Below are 17386 nucleotides of genomic sequence, written 5' to 3'. Positions count from 1 at the left end.
AGTGGAAATTTATTAAAATGAAATTTTAGGGGGCGCCTGGGTGGCTCAGTCAGTTAAGCATCTGACTTCTGCTCAGGCTGTGATCTCACAGCCTGTGGGTTTGGGCCCCGCGTCAGGCTTCTGTGCTGACAGCTCAGAGCCTGGAGCCTGCTTTGGACTCTGTGTCTCCCTCTCTCTCTGCCTCTCCCCTGCTCACACTCTGTCTTTCTCTCCTTCAAAAATGAATAAACATTAAAAAAATGAAAATTTAAAATATTTATTGAAACAGAAGAAAAAAGATTTAAACATTTCTTCTATCAGATCTTACAGGATTACTTGCATCAGGGATATGAAAGGGCGATATATTTTAGTTTGAATTACACACTTATAACATACATCCAGATTACTTAGGTGCATATTTATTTTGTGTATACAATGTATAATGCATAATTAATAACACTTTTGGAACAGTTGCAATTTCCCATTCATTTTCTTATTTAATTCTCATTTAAAAATAGTGTAACAGGAAGGCCAGACATTATCTCAGTTTTACAGGGGACAAAATTAAGACTCAGAGAGGTTCAGGGACATATCCAAGGTTACCCAGCTAGAATTTGTATGTAATTTTAAAAAATTATAGGCAATTAGCTAACGGCATATAATCCACTGCATGCTTTTTAATCTTGTCTCACAGTTCAGAAATCCCAGGCAGAAGGAATTTGAGAGCTGAGATCCTTGGGTGCAGTTCTTCCCCTTTCCTAACACAGCCAGATTGCACAATCTTTCCATGTTGCAGTTGATACCCACTAATAGACTCTGGCTGGAACACGACATTTATCTCCTTCTCATTTGTACCACACAAATGAAGTTAGAATAATGGCACTTTGTTGGCACAAAGGAAAGCCAGTTCCTGAGTGTCCCACTTTTTCTCTTCTGTTCAGTGTTCAGAGTTGACGCAAAATAACAAATGCCCTGGCCCAGTTTGAGAACACAGCCCAGTCCTGTAATAAAAAGACCAGAATTTGTCCTTCCAGTGAGTGCTTAGTCATGGGACTTCCCATCCTATGTGGACATGCCACATCCCAGCCCCTTGGAGAGTGTCCTGAAGTAAGCATCTATGAGGTCAAGTAAGAGGGGGAGACTGAGCTGGTGACTAGACAGAAGGTCCCACTGAGGCCCCAAGGGAGGTAGTTGGAAGGAGCCTGGATCAGAAGTTGGAGGACCCTGGTTGAAGTCTACTCCAATACCCACTAACTGTGGGAACAGGAGTAGGCCACAAACCATATCATCACACACAAACAGGTTCGAATTCTGACTGGGCATCTTGCCAGCTACGTCACCTTGGCCCAATGTGTCAGGATTTCTAGATCATTTTCCTCATCTGTAAACTGAAGGGGCTGTTTGGATGCCCTTGAAGGAGCCCTATTCTGCTAGTTCATATTATGATCTCCAAGGATCCACATCTTCATCTGTGAAATGGAGAAAATTATTCTTGCCTGTTTATTAGGTTGTTTGGAGAGACAAGGGGACCAGCATGTGGTAGGTGCCTGGTAGGTTTTCTTAGTACTCAATGTATTTGGCTTGAGAGTTCTTCCCTAGATTCTCAGCAACATAACCATTAACGCTGCCTCCTTTTTTTTTTTTTAATTTTTTTAATGTTTATTTTTGAGAGAGAGAGAGACAGAGTGCAAGCAGGGGAGGGGAAGAAACAGAGGGAGACACAGAATCCAAAGCAGGCTCCAGGCTCTGAGCTGTCACCACAGAGCCTGACATGGGGCTCAAACCCATGAACCGTGAGATCATGACCTGAACTGATGTCACACGCTCAACCAACTGAGCCATCCAGGTGCCCCAACCCTGCCTTGTTTTATGGTCCCTTTGATAGGCTGCATTTTGTAGGCCGTATCTTACATTAGCTGCCTTTATAAGGTCTATTCATTCTTCAGGGGAGAGGCAATTCAAATTCATCACATGGAACCAGAAGAACATTCCACTGGCTACCACAGGGAAGGAGAGGTCCTCTTGTTTCCAATTCCATGTATTCTCTCCTCTTTCACTGCTCAGCCAACTCATGCCTAAGTAGCCCAGAGACCTGGTCTATGGTACCCAGCTCCACAGGACACTCTAAGAAAATGATCCCTGTCCTCTGCACACACACACACACACACACACACACACACACACACACATTGTCTGAAGTTTACTGGGTTGTCTGGGGACATCGTGAAAGCCAAAGTTATGACCCTCTGCAGAAGGACCAAGGATTCCTTGCAGGAAGTGTCTAGAACAACCAGACATGTGGGAAAGAAGGATGCTGGCTTCAGTGGTCTCCCTCTCTTGAGTTCATATGACTTCAGGCATATCCACACCCTTGTGGTCAGTCTGGGTAGTAGGGATCTTATAGGGTCTCTGCCCTGTGGAGATGGACAGGAGCAAGGCAAGACCTTCCCTCTGAACATGAGGGGACCATCAGATTATCTGCCTATCTGTAAGTGTGTGTGTGTGTGTGTGTGTGTGTGTGTGTGTGTGTGTGTGTGTATGCGCGCGCGCGTTTTAAAGGAGGCACAGCGCCCCCCTGAGCCCAGCATGTTAGTTGCAGGAGAGGTCAGAGAAGGTCCCCAGGCTATGAGGTCCAGCCATGCTCCCTTATGGAGAGTGTCCCATTGGAGTCCTTTGAGGCTGTGCTGAGTTGATTAGTGTCCTCTAAAACTTCATGTCCATCTGGATCCTAAGAATGTGACCTTATTTGGAAATGGTGTTTTTGCAGATGTAATTAGGTAAGGTAAATTCATATTGGATTAGGGTGGGACCTAATCCCATGACTGGTGTCTTTTAAGAAGAGGGAAATTTGCACAGAGGAAAACATAGAGACAGAGGGAAGAAGGCCATGTGAAGACAGAGGCAGAGATTGGAGTGTTGCAGCTATAAACCAACCAATGTCAAGGATTTCTGGCAACCACCAGAAGCTAGGAAGAGGCAAGGAAGGATTCTTCCCTAGATCCTTCAGAGGCACCATGACCCTGTCAACACCTTGATTTTGGACTTCTAGACTTTAGAGATGTGAGAGAAAAAAAATTCTGTTTTAAGCCACCCAGTCTGTGGTGCTTTGTTATCGCAAGTCCTCGGACACTAATAGAGTCCAAACTTTGATTCTTCTTGTAACTCTGACTATAGCCTTAACCCATGCTTCTCCCACTCTCTGCTGAGTTCTGATTCATTTCACTGGAAGCCCATACAGATATAAATCTGCCTCCCCCAAATCCCTCTTCCAGTGGAGAAAGGCACCCAGTTGCCTGTGGATCAGCTAGCACCGTATCATGGCTCTTTGAACATAAATGAAAAGAGGGACTATCTTGTCTCCACTCTGCTCCCCACTTTGCCCTCATCCTTGCAAGTTTAGGTAAAATCTCAGGGTTCATATAGACCTTCAAGATCCCTGGTCCACACTGATTGCTTGACTTCTCTTGGCAATATCCTCAGCAAGAGGTCGTGCTGCCTCCTGTTTGGGACATTCTTGGATCTTTGTAATGTCATATTGCTCCTTCTTTCTCCCTCTTTCCTTTCCACAAACATTCACTGATTACTTATGCAGTGAACAGATTCAGTCTCCTCCCGCCCATGAGGTTTATATTCCAGTGGAGATTTAATACTGGAAAACTCTTCCTTTGTTGGCCCCTGATCTGCCACCAAAGCAAGGCTGTTCTTAGTCTAGCTAGGTGGGGATTGTGGTGGTGAACACCACAACACTCCCTTTGAGTCTGGGCACATCTTGTTTTCACATCTAGATTGATGCAGGTGTCAGGCAAGGGAAAGACTACTGAAATGGCATCTCCCTCCCCTCTGGTCAGCCTGAATTGCTGTAATTGTTCTAAAATCCATTTCATAAGGCAATTGGTGTTTAAACACTGTAACCACAAGAGATTGGCAACTTCCATGTTTTAGTTATCCCCAAATCAAATTAAGTATCTATGTGTATACTGGAGGGAATCATCACTTTTATTATGTGAGACAGACATTGTCATATCGTTTTGAGTTTTATTAGCACACATATATTTGAAAAAATGCAATTTACATGATGTAAATTATACAATATGGTCTACTAATTAAATGGATGGTTTCAATATACTATATCTTTTATTATATGAGATAAAATATTTGGCAAGTGTATCAAATTCATTGAATAATCTGAAGACATTTCATGGATGTTTAAAGCTGACAAGAACCTTAGTAATTAACTAGGCTTCTCTGATTTTTATGACAGAGGAAACCAAAGTAGAAAGAACTAAACTAACTTGTTACACAAATAGAAATTGATTGGCAACTCAAACTCAGATCTCTGGGCATCTTCCCAGCAGCCTAGTGAGATAGATTCCACTTTGTAAATGAAGTTGCTGAAGTTCTTGAGAAGTGAGGACTTAACTGGTTGGCCAGGATCATGTGGCTGGTGTTTTTATATATGTGAGGTGGACTATGCTTGTTTTTTGAGATATCCACCTTAATCTCAGCTACATAGAGACTATTTTACATGTGTTTCATTTTTACTTTAAAGTTGTATGGTGGGAATTGGTCTTCCACTGATGACCAGAACTCAGTGGAGAGGGGACCAAACTGACTGTGAGTAGGTCTTCTCTCCACTGCCTAATGTGGTCAAAATGGGTCATTCATTTGCTCTCAACAGGATGGGCCATGTGCTCGGAGAAACTCTCAGGGTTAATGGGGTCCCTTAGCAGGAAACTAGCTCAAGGAACCCATCCTCACGAAGGAGGTCCTAGAGATTATGAGGAATTCAGTTTGTATTATGCTGCTGGTCCAGAAACCAGTTGCCAGAGCTTTGTCCCAAGACCTCTGCTGCAGGGACAAGGCTATAGCTCCTTCCAGCTTCTGATTTGGCTCCCTCAAGCTTCCAGACTGGTGATCATACATGGTTGCCAGAACAGTGACTGAGAGGGTTGAAATGGGGATAAGTCCATGGATGGTTCTGGGAAAGTTTGGTACTTAACATAGGTGAGGCAGTGAAGTGGCCAATTCATTTACTTATTTGATTTATCCATTCAACAAATGTGTACTGAGTGTTTGCCGTGTACCATTCATTCATGCTTCAGGATGCTGCTAGATAACTGCAGTGAACAGACAAGATCTCTGCTCTCATAAGCTCCAATTCTAAAAGAGGAGACAGAAAATAAGCAAGGAAACATTTTCATGTACAATATATTATCACAAAGTGGTATATGCTATGAAGAAACGCCAAGCACAGTGCAAGTATAGAGATTAATGAGATGCACAGGTTTAGATGGGATGTTCAGACACCTTTTAAGAGGGCACAGTCAGACAGAGAGCTAAATCAAGTGAGAAAGCAAACTGTGGGTATATTTGGGGGAATGACATTCTAGGCATAGCAAACTGGATGTGTACCGAGAGAGAAGGATGCTTGCTGTGCCAAGGAATAGCAGAGACACACATGTGGCTGGAGAGGGGTAAGCTGGGACAGAGGCAGTAGGAGCAAGGAGCAGAAGCACAGCCTTATTGTGAGCAAAATGGGGAGCCGTTGGAGGATTTTGAGCAGATTCTCTGGCTGTTGCATGGAAAAGAGACCTCCGGGGGCAAGATGAGAAATGAACATCAGCCTAGGATGCTCTGAAGGCATCCTGTGGGTTAGTGGCTGGATGAGTAGAAGTAGTTGTAAGATATTTGGAGGATCTTGTTTTGTGTGAAGAGATAAAACCATTTTCCCTGCTCCATCCTGACAGTTTTCTTCCAGTAACTTTTGACATCCACCTCTTCTCTGAAGCCTCCCTGGGTAGGACAGGAGAGAATCAATGGCTTCCCACTCCCTGTGCTCCCTTTGTTCTTCCCCATGGTGGGAGGAAGGAGTACCAGGCAAGGGGTTAGGAAACCTTAATTCTGTTCCAGCCCTTTTATACCTGGCCCATGAACTTGGGCACATCAATCACCATTTCTGAACCTTCATTTCAGTACTCCTAAAATTAGTCTTATCTTCTCTTTGTTTCTTACCCCAGGAGACGGTTGTTAGTGTTAAAGGAGCTAATGTGAGCATAAGGATTTTATAAACAATTAAGAAGTAAGCAAATGAAGGGGCGCCTGGGTGGCTCAGTCAGTTAAGTGTCCAATTCTTGGTTTCAGCTCAGGTCATGATCTCATGGTTAGTGAGTTCGAGCCCCGAGTCAGGCTCTGCATTGACAGTATGAAGCCTGCTTGGGATTTTCTCTCTCCCTCTCTCTCTCCCCATCCCTGCCTCAAAAAAATAAATAAGCCTTAAAAAAAAAAGTAAGCACGTGTAAAGGACTTTGGTCTTTTGTTTATTTTATCTGTATCTTGGCTATTCAGAAATAACCTTATCAAATGCTAACTCGATGGTGAAAATAGTTACAAGTTATAGTCTCAGTGAAGCAAACTAACAACTAAATAACTAACTGTTAACTAGTTAAACAGAGTCTTTTAAGAACATGGAGATAAGAAAAAGTGTGTTGATGGGAGTTTGGTATTTTTTCTTTAAGTTTTAGAGAATTCAGCCTCAACTCCCCCAAAACTTCCCTATCTCTGGGGGTAGATGGAATCAGTGCTATTCAGAACAATGGTCTTCACTACCCATCATCGAACCAGTATTCCTTTACAATCCCTGAGCTCTGTTAAGTGAGGAAGGAAAGTGATCTTGACTTTATCTTATAGAATCTCAGTAAAGTTTGGAAAGGAAAGCGACTTTATGCCATCTTCCATGTTAGAACTTGTTATTTGTCCACAATTCTTCCTTCTGTATGTCCTGGCCATGGCTTTTGCGTGGCTCTAGAGTATTTCCCTGACCCTTCAAGTTGGGGTTTGGTCATATGACTTGCTTTGGCCAATTGGGATGTGGATGGATTGTTGAGACTGTGAGAGGCATGGTAAGTTTCACTAGCCCTCTTGGAGCTTCTGTTCTACATTTAAGAATAACGTGCCGTAGCCCTGTAGGAAGACACACAGAGCAGATCTGAACCATCCCAGCCTGTGGGTCCAGTCTAGTTTCTTGAGCCCAGCTAAGCCTCCCCGAGAATGGCCAACTCCAGCTGACCCATGAGTAGAAAATAAATACTTATTGTTGTAACCTAGTAAGATTTTAGGATTGTTTGACATTCAACATTATTACAGCAAAATCTGACTCATACCTTCTGAGATGACAGAAAGCTCTGTTAACCACATTAGCCTGTTCCCAAGCTATTTTGATTCCTTGAGGTTACTCTAAGCTGTGTGAGAAGCTTCTCAGGCTTCTGTGGCTTTATCTTATCTATTCACATCAATGAACTTTTACTCCATAGAATAGTTTTAAAGAGCAATCTCCATGCCTTTTCCCAAGGCAGCGCCTCAACCAGAATCAGTCCCATGTTGATACCAAACTAAAAGCTTTAAAGTTAAGATGACCAATAGAATGTTTGGAGATGGAAGGCCAGACTGCAAGTGTATCAGGCCCTTATGGATTCAAACAAGAAATAGATCAAGGCAGTCCAATAAAGAAAGACCATAGAAAATGACCTACAACTGCAATGTCACCTTCATGTTTGAAGAGTGACTCAGATCAAAAGCTTTGAGACTGGGTGAATCTGGAAATAACTTACCTCTTGTCAGAAATTACCATTAGCTATTGGTTTAAACAGTGAAATTTGAATCTCCAGCCCCTGTATGTCTGGCTATGCCTACCTGATGGAGGACCTAGTGGGTCCTCTAGCTTATTAGAACTGGATAGCTTCCCACAGAACTGACAGTGCAGGGAGAGTGTAGTGTGCCAGCCTGAAGGCACTGGAGATCCCTGGACCAGTCACCTTGGAATTCTCTGGTCTCCAGGACAACTGAGTCATAAATCCTGGGCATTTCAGAGCTGGAAGGGGCTTAAAGATCGTCTGCCAACTCCCTGTCCTGATGCTTGAGATCCTTAAAAACATCTGAGAAAAGTCAGGTATCCATTGCACTGAGAAAAACATATTCCTTTTCAAGGCTACATATATCATCTTTGGATAACATCCTGTGCTATGGAATGAATGTTTTTGTCCTCTAAAATTCATATTAAAGGCCTATTCCCAGTGTGGTATTTCCAGATGGGGTCTTTGGGAGATAATTAGGTTTGAATGAGGTCATGGGGGTGGGGTCCTCATTATGGGATTAGTACCTGCATAAGAAAAGACAGGAGATATCTTCCCCTCTCTCCTCTGCTCTCCACCGTGAAGATATAATGAGAGAAGATGGCCCTCTGCAAAAAGGAAGTGGGTGCTCACCAGACACCAGATGTGTCAGCACCTTGACCTTGGGCTTCCCAGCTTCCAGAACTGTGAGAAATAAATGTTGTGGGTATTTTCCCCCCAATCCACCCAGTCTATGGTAATTTGTTATAGCTGCCCAAATGGACTAAGATACTCTGGTTGTGGAGCAGTTCTCTCTTCTACCAAGATAATCTCTGTGTTACTCTCATTTGCTCATTCTCTCTTCACGTTTTTGAAGGCTTAGAATAGGAGTTGGCAAACTTTTGCTGCAAAGAGTCTAAATATTTTAAGCTTCGTGGACCATTCGATCTCTGTCACTACTACTCAACTCTGCCATGTAGCAATCGAAAGTAGTCATCAATATGTAAATGAGTGGGCATGGCTGTGTTCCAATAAAACTCTATTTAGAAACACAGAAATTTGATGGGGCACCTGGGTGGCTCAGTCGGTTGAGTGTCCAGCTTCAGCTCGGGTCATGATCTCACGGTCTGTGGGTTCGAGCCCTGTGTTGGGCTCTGTGCTGACAGCGCAGAGCCTGGAGCCTGCTTCAGATTCTGTTTCCCTCTCTCTCTGCCCCTCCCCTGCTCATGCTCTGTCTCTCTCTCTCTGTTAAAAATAAACATTTAAAAAAATTAAAAAACACACAGAAATTTGCATATAATTAGATTTTTACCTTGCACTAGATATTACTCTTCTTTTGATTTTTTCCCAACTAGTTAAAAATGTAAAAAACCATTCTTATCTTGTGGGCTGTACAAAAACAGGCGGGGGCTGATTTGGTCTGCAGGCTATAGTTTGCCAGCTCCTAGCAAAGATTTTTCCTCTTCTTCAAGACAGCCTTTCAATTACAAATAATTTCTGCTCCATCCTGGACACTTATCCAATAAGTACTGAGCACTCACTATGGGCTAGGGAGCAAGTTTGCATCAGGTGCTGGGGATATGCATCTGAAAATGACATGGTCCCCACCCCAAGGGGACTGAGTAGAGGCACTTTCTAATTGGACCTTCACAGCAGTCCTTTGTGGCACATGCTGTTATCATACAGAAGAGGAAATCAAGGCCAGAAAGGGTAAATAATTTGCCCAAGTTCTAAGAAGTGACGTAGCTTGGACTGGAACCCAGGCAATCTGGGTTCAGTGTCTGCCCTGCTGTCCCATCTCTGCATGGAAATCGAGACAGTCAGCTATATTTTACACATCTCTTTTGGGCTGGGCACTTTGCTCCTAATGTCTCAATCCAAATGACGTCTTAGGAGGTAAACGTTAGCATTCAAATTTTACAGATGAGACTTTTACAAGGCAGTGACGTGCCTGAGGCTATGCAGAGCCTTGAGCATTCCCCACATCCTGTCTGTCTGTCTGTCTGTCTGTTCTTAGCCCCCCACCAAGGGATAGGAGAGAAAAGGACACAGAGCTGCCCTCATAACACATATAGTCCTGGTAGGAGACAGATTTACCCAACCCGCCATTAACTTTTGACATTTAGGACCCCTCACTAAGGTATGGAAGACAAAGTGTGCTCATTTCTGTGGCTTCATCCTATGCAGAGACTGGAGAACACTGGGTGCTGGTCCCTGATGGGTGGATGTTGGGATTTAAAAAGAAGGAGGAGGCATTATAAAAGGGCTATGGACTCTTGCTACGTAAAGTGTGGTCCCCAAATCAACAGCACTGACACCATCCAGGTGTACAATCTTCTGAAGGGTCATCCCCTGCAATGTGACAGTCATTCCAGGGCATAGGGCTCTTTCTTGGGTGCCACTGGCCATGCTGAGCTGAGCTTGGTCCTTCCCCACCCTTTCCTTTCTCCTTCACTTGCCCTATAACTTGGGGCAAGTTCTAAACCTTCTCTGGGCCTTAGTTTCTCTTTTGTAAAATGCCCAGATCACTGTTCTTTTCTCAATCCTGACTGTTCTGTTGTTACTGGGGAACTTTAAAATATTTTAATTCTGATGTCCAGGGCCTACAGCCAGAAATTCTGATTTAACAGGTCCTGGGTGAGGCCCAGTAATCAGTGCTATTTAAGATCCCTGAGCCATTATATCGTACAGCCAGTGTTGAAAACCGAGAAGCCAGATCCCTGATTCTCAAACATCTGGACGCGTCGGCATTACCTGGGTGCTTCTTAAGGATTCAGATGCCCAGGCCCACCCAGCACTTCTGAGCCAGAATTTCCCAGTGAGCGGCCCTGGGGCTGGGCATGAGTGTGTTTAACAAGCTCCCAAGATGATGCTCACAGGAAAGCTTGAGAACTCCTGGAATCAATGGCCTCCGAGGTCTCTTTCAGCTCTGACTCTGAGATTCCCCCAGTCAATGATTCTGTTCTTTCTCCCTGTGCTGGCATCGCCCGCTGGCAATGAGCAGAGGCATCATCAGCTTGTAAGCAAAGCTCCAGTGCCCCCTGAGAATGCAGCCAGCTGGCAACAGTGGAGAAAAGCGATAAACACATTTGACTTTTCTTTATCAGCTGTGCCATGTACATGATGTGCAAGAAGACTGGGTCTCTGTGTCAAGGCCGTCTGAGGCCTTGTGTTAGGACCAAGGGCAGGCCTGGGCCCTGCTTTGTTTGCCTGCTCCCTGCTTTGGCCCCAGGGTGGGTACTAGTGACAGGCTGCTACTGCCTAGATGCCAGTCCCCAATCCACTTGAAAGAGGAAAATGAGCCTTAGAGTAGATGCGAATTTTCTCACCTTTCTTTGCCTTTCCGGGTCAGCCCCCTTGGTAGGCTAGATCAATACCTTGACTCCCAGGAGGATCCACGGCTGGAATGAGGAACCCAGAGCCAGGCTTAGAACAGGCTCTAGGACAGGGCTCTGACCTTGCCCTGGCTCAGGGAGGCCATTCTGGAGTCTCCATTCCTTTATGGAGCATGTGGCGATTTAATGGCAGTGAAATTTATTGTGGGTAATGGAGTGTCAAGCTCCTTATTGCTAATGGATGATTTCAAATGTGGAGAAGGATTTATTAAATAACTCAAGCATACGCCTCCAAGAGACGATTACTGTGAGTAAAAACAATTATGTAGTTAAACAAGGAGGAAAGAAATTTTAAATTCATCTTTTTAAAGTTCTCTAAATCGGTTTAAATGTGTGATTTTAGAAGGTGGGGGGGGGGATTAGTTTCAGCAAATTACTCATCAAGTTGTTTTTCTTTTTTTCCCCTTCAATTCCACAGAAACCAATTGCCCTATTTGGCTGCCATTTAAAGAGGTTACAGATTGGTGTTTGGAGAGAAAAAAAAAATAACTAAGAGAGTGGGACCTAGTTTGGTAACTTCCTGCAGTTCCCAGGTTCAGATTTCCTTGTATAAGTGGCTCTCACCCTGAAATGGAAGGAAGGAGTCAAGGAGGCAGCAGGAACTGTCATGCAAAGAGAAGGATCAGAGATGTCTTCCTGACACTAGACAAGGGCCTTAGAGCTGGGAGGACTTTGGAGGACCAGTTTCATTGTGCAGGTGGAGAGGCTGAGGCCCAGAGAGGGAAAGTGACTTTGTGAAGATCACACAGCTTGGAGATCGCAAGGCTAGAAGCCAGAGTGCCCCATTGGTCTCTCTGTGAAATGGGATTATAAATAGTGACCTCACAGGGCTGTCTGGAAGGAGACAGGAAAGAGGAGGGAAAGTGCTATGGGAAGTGTACACGTTTAGTACCCAGAAGGGGCTGTTTATGGGGGAAGGACTGGCTGTGAACCTCTGTGGTGGTTTCATTTTGGTGAAGGGCTTGCCCCTCAGTCGCTGCAGACATTCTGCAGCCAGGACCACAGCTGGCTGAGGTCCTTGGCCTCCTTTCTCTCCCACTGCGCCGAGGAAAGGCACAGGCAACCACAGCCCCCTGACATTTTCTTTGAGATGGTGACAGCTGGTAGGACTTTTGACTAAAGGCATAAAGAGCAAGCAGGGAAAAAAAATAAGTTACTGTGTTAAAAAGTGGTTTAAAAATGTGCTCTGCCATCTGTTTGGCCACAGTGGCTTTTTGGGGTGGGTGGGGAGGGGGACAGAAACCTTCCCCTCTCCCATTCCTGGGTCTTTCTGTGGTCAGGGCCCACATAAGAAACTTGATCAAGTCTGCAAGTTTTGTTTTCCATGTTTCCTTCTTTCTGCTCCTTTCCGTTCCTGACGCAGGCCCTCAGTTCTGCTTCCTGAAAAGACATTTCCTTAATTGCCCCAATTGCTAACGAAGTCCACCCTCTGCCAAAGCCCTGCACTCAAGAGGCAGGGTTTTTTGGTTTGGCCTTTTGCTGAGTCTGGTCCTAGTGTAGAGAAATGGGATTTGAAAAGACAGGTATTGAAGCCCTGCTCTACCTTGCAGTATTACAGCCTTTGTATTTACGCAGGTTTTCCCTCATGTCCTAAAGCTTTTTACTTTTCTCCTGCTGATATTTCTTACTGAGTTTGTCAGAAGCATTTTTCAGGTTCTGTTTTCTCCTTTTGTGAATAGGGTTATAAAATGCATATTCTAATTAGCCATTGCTGTGTAATACGAAAGTTATTAATCTTGTGCATGGATTTTTATATCTATCACCTTGATGAATTCGTATTTGATTATAATCACCCTTTGGTTTCTGTGGATTTTTTAGGTAAGTGGTTATATTGACTGCAAATACTAACAGTTTTATCTCTTTCTGTTCAGTGTTACATTTCTTATTTCCTTCTCTTGTTTTTCTCCATGGGCAGGCCCATGCTACAATATTGAAAAGTAGCAATGATCATGGGCATCCTTGCTTTGATCTTGACTATAATGGGATTACTTCTGGTAATTTACCATTAACTATGATGTGTGCTGTGGATCAATAGTAGAAAACATTATCAAGTCAAGTTGTTGTTGTTGTTGTTTTTAATCAGAAATGGGTACTGAATTCTATTAAACTTTAGTTAATCAATTGAGATGATCTGCTGAGATGATTTCAATCTAGTCAGAAACATAGATGGCGTTCAGATGTTGAACCCTTCTTGTATTTCTGCTCCTAATGCAGTACCGGTTCTGATTTTCTAATACCTTACTTAGGATTTTTGTATCTTTGCTCATAAATGATATCGGCTTGTGTTTTTTTTCCTTTGGTCTGTGTTTTCCTTGTCCAGTTTTGGAATTGGGTTATGTTAGTCACATAAAATGAATTGGGTGGTTTCTATTTTCTATGCCCTGGAGTATGTATTGCATGGAATTTTGGATTTCCTGAACGTTTGGTGGGATGTTCAAGACTGTAAACTTTTTTGCTTTGTGCATCTTAGCAGGATAGAGCTTTAGTTATGATTTCAATCTGTCCTATGATTATTAGTCTTACTTGATTTTCTTCTTTTTGAGCCAATTGTGATTTATTGTTCTCCAGAAAACTATCCAATCCCCCTAGATTTTCCAATGCTTTGGTATAAAATTCTCTTTACTTTAAAGTATGTGTTATCTTTTCTGTCTCATTTCTTATTCTTCTCTTTAAAGTTCATTTATTTATTTTGAGAGAGAGAGAGAGAGTGAGCATGTGAGCTGGGGAGGGGCAGAGAGAAAGAGGGAGAGAGAATCCCAAGCAGGCTACACACTGTCAGTGCAGAGCGTGGTGCAGGGCTTGATCTCATGAACCGTGAGATTAGTCAGGACCTGAGCCAAACTCAAGAGTCTGACACTTAACCGGCTGAGCCACCTAAGCATCCCACATTTCCCATTCTTAACATTGTATTTTTCTGTCCCTCTCTCCCATCATACCCTTGCCATAGACGATTCTAGTTTATTGGTATTTTCAAAGAATCAACTTTTAGTTTTATTAATCTACACTACTGCTGCGTTTCCTACTTTGTTAATTCTGCATTTTATCTTTATTAGCATTTCCCCAAATTTCATTGTTTTAATTTTTTTAACTTCTTGAAAAGCTTAGTTACTCTCCTTTTAACATTTTTTCTTTTTTCTGAGAACTTTAAGACTATAAGTTTCCCTGCATTAGGTATATGCCTCAGAATTTTGATATATGGACTCTCCTTGTCATTAATTTCTAAACAATAATATTAATTTTACTTAACTAAGAATTATTTAAAAGAAATTTAACATTGTCAGATGCATAGGAATTTTTTGGCTATTTCTTTGTTATTAACTTTAAATTTTACTGCATTTTGGCCTGAAAGTAACTTGCTTGACTTCTTTGTTATGGGATTTGTTGAAATTTCCTTTGTGACCTAATACAGAAGTTAATTTTTAATGTCCCACGTGTGACAGAAAATAATGAGCAGTCTTTTATTAACATCTATGTCTATTAAATCATGTTTTAAAATTATAGTATATATGCTATTCACATCCTCTCTGTACTTGATCTATATAGCTACTTGATCTAAGTGAGTGCTGAAAGCTAACTAACAAAATCTCTTACGATGATTGTGAATTATCACTTCTCCTTGTTCATCTTTTAATTTTTGCTTTATGTATTAAAACTATGTTATTGAGTGCATAAAAGTTTATGGCTGATATATCTTTTCTGTAGAATTTATATTTTATCTGTGTAAAATGTCTCTTAGCCCAGTCCCTTTCATTGTTCTTTGCCTTGATTTTTATTTTGTTTGATATTATTACTACTCTACCTACATTGTTTTTATTACTATTTGCATGGCATAGCTGTTTCCATTCTCTTATTTTTAACTTCCAACCCTCATTTTGCTTTTGTATAGTTTACAAGCAGCGTATACCAGGCTTTTATTTTTTAAACCTAGTTTAAGAGTTTCTTTCATCTGGGGTGCTTGTGTGGCTCAGTCGGTTGAGTGTCCAACTCTTGATTTCAGATTAGGTCATAACCCCAGGGTCATGGGATCAAGCCCCACATTGGACTCCATGCTAAGCAAGGAGCCTGCTTATGATTCTCTCTCTCTCTCTCTCTCTCTCTCTCTCTCTCTCTCTCTTCCTCTCTCTCCCTCCCTCTGCCCCTCTCCCCTGCTCATATGCTCATGCTCTCTCTCTCTCAAATAAAAACATTAAATTTTTAAAAAAGAGTTTCTTTCATTAAATAGGGATTTAAACCAGTCATACTTATTGATATTATTGATATAGTTGGATTTACTCCTATAATTTTTTTCCCTTATTTAAATCATGAACTCTTGCTTTACCCCCCTTTATCTCTCCTGCTTGCTTGCTTGCTTTCTTTCTTTCTTTCTTTCTTTCTTTCTTTCTTTCTTTTTGGTTGGAGGGTGACTTTTTTGAGTGACTTTTTGTTTTCATTTTCTTCTCTAGTGGTTTGAAGGTATTTATTCTATTTGTATACTTCCAATAAATTATTGTAATACATCAGTACTTTTTTAGAGACATACTGATGTCTGGAAATCAATCACTATCTAGATCCTCCCAGTGAAAAATACTAAAACCTTTTACTTTTTTCGTTACTTGATTTCTCTTACTACTCAGTCTTTCTCCTTTCTTATACTTACCATGTTGATATAATTCGGTATTTTAGTTACAAAATATTAATTATTTCGTTTTAATATAATCATGTATTTCAATTAGTAAAATCTTAATTTCTTTAGTTGTTTTCTTTTGTTTGTTGTTTTGTTTTGTTTTCCTTAACATTAATTCTTATAGCCCGTGTTTTTCTCTTTGATTCATTTTTTCATTTTATACTGTTTTATCCTGTCTAAGAATTCTTTACAATGTTTGACAATATCTTTATTTTCCCCTTTTACTTCAAAGATAGTTTTACAGGGCATCAAATTCTAGGTTAAAAATAAATTGCTTCAGATATCCGAGATTATTATTGTTCTATTGTCTATTGCCATCTATGGCAGGATGAATTTTGATGATGCTTGATTCTCATTTCTTTGCAAGGAATCAGTTCTGTCTGTATGGAGGAATTTTCTCTTCTGTGTAAAATTTTCCACATGATACCTAAATGTAGATCTTTTTAAATTTAACTAGCTTAGCACTTGATGGACTTTTAAATATGGAGACTTTCATGTTTTTTTCAGGAGTTTTTTTCCCACATCTTACTTGAGCATTTCTTTTCCATTCTCACTATACCCTCTTTCTAGTCTCCTATTACATGGATTTTGTCACTGTTTTGATTCATTCTCCATTTCCCTTAATTTTTTCCTCTATATCTCTGTTGCTTTCTATGCTTTGCTCTGGGTCAAGTCCTTTGTTCAATCTTGAAGTTTAGTAATCTGCTCTTTAGGTGTGTCTATCCTGATACTCCACCCATATATTGAGGTTTTTATTTCAATCCTAAAATGTGTCATATCCAAGACCTCTCATTGATTATCTTATATGTTTACAAAGAGCTGCTCACATGAAAATACTAATTAAACTTTTCTAAAGGCTTTTTCTATTTGTTTTATTGATTCTTTCCATGGGTTTTAGTTCTTCAGGTTGTTATTTAGTTCTTTTTGTTAAATTTAGCTCCTCAGATTGTTAAATTTGGTACTTTTCTTTCATGGTGTTGATTTTTTTTTCAAGACCATTTACCCTATCAGTCATCCTTGGGTCCTCCTGCTGACTTCGGTGCCACAAAGCTGCTTTCCCAACTTGTTTGCAAAAATTCTTTCCTTTGCGCAACTGGGATGTGGTTTTCTTCTTCAGTTTTCCCTGTCTGCCTTACTTTTTTCAGGGATTTTTAATAATCTTTGGTCCACAGGGGGCACCTCTTCTTTTGTTCCAACACTGTTTGGGATTTTTATTATTCTTTCTTCTTCTTATATATATTATTTATTATTAACTTATTTATATTGTTGTCATCAGCTATTATTGTTATTGTTATCATTATTATTATTTCTTCACTTTTTTTTCCCTAGGAGTCTAGGGTAAGAAGGAGAATGTAGAGCTTCTGCGTAGTTCACAATTGTTACCTGACCTCCTAAGCTTTTTATATGTTGAAGACTGATGTTTTACATCAAGACTCCAAAGGTGAAGGTGAGTTGCGCAACTACACTTAACCAAAGTTGGGTCTGCCCTCTGGGTCTGGCTAACAGCTGCACTGATAGACTCGGGGTCCACAGTGGTGTCCTTCCACCAGGAATTCCTTCTGTGTTTGTTTTCCATCGTTGGGATGTTTTCCTGCCTCACGTCTGGCTGGAAAACCCATGAAGTTGGACAGGGTTTCCATTTGCTGGCCAGCTGTGAATAATGAGTATGGGGCAGAACTGGACTTGAAGCACTAGCCTTCCTGGTGTCTGGCATGAGGGAATGTGGTGTACATTGTGCTGCA

The 17386-nt window shown here is 41.6% G+C and overlaps 1 long non-coding RNA gene across 1 annotated transcript in view; it reads left to right on the top strand.

Annotated features, from left to right (window-relative positions):
* Nucleotides 1–17089, top strand: part of LOC122494224 — a 198822-nt gene extending 181733 nt beyond the window's left edge. The window contains exon 3 of the long non-coding RNA XR_006300131.1: nt 16974–17089. This is a non-coding gene — a long non-coding RNA (uncharacterized LOC122494224). The remainder of the gene's footprint in view (nt 1–16973) is intronic.
* Nucleotides 17090–17386: the final 297 nt, after the last annotated feature.

The sequence above is a fragment of the Prionailurus bengalensis genome, chromosome E2, assembly GCF_016509475.1.
Source record: "Prionailurus bengalensis isolate Pbe53 chromosome E2, Fcat_Pben_1.1_paternal_pri, whole genome shotgun sequence".
Taxonomy (NCBI): domain Eukaryota; kingdom Metazoa; phylum Chordata; class Mammalia; order Carnivora; family Felidae; genus Prionailurus; species Prionailurus bengalensis.
Note: the sequence above shows the minus strand (reverse complement) of the source record. Positions and strands in the feature narration are given on the sequence as shown.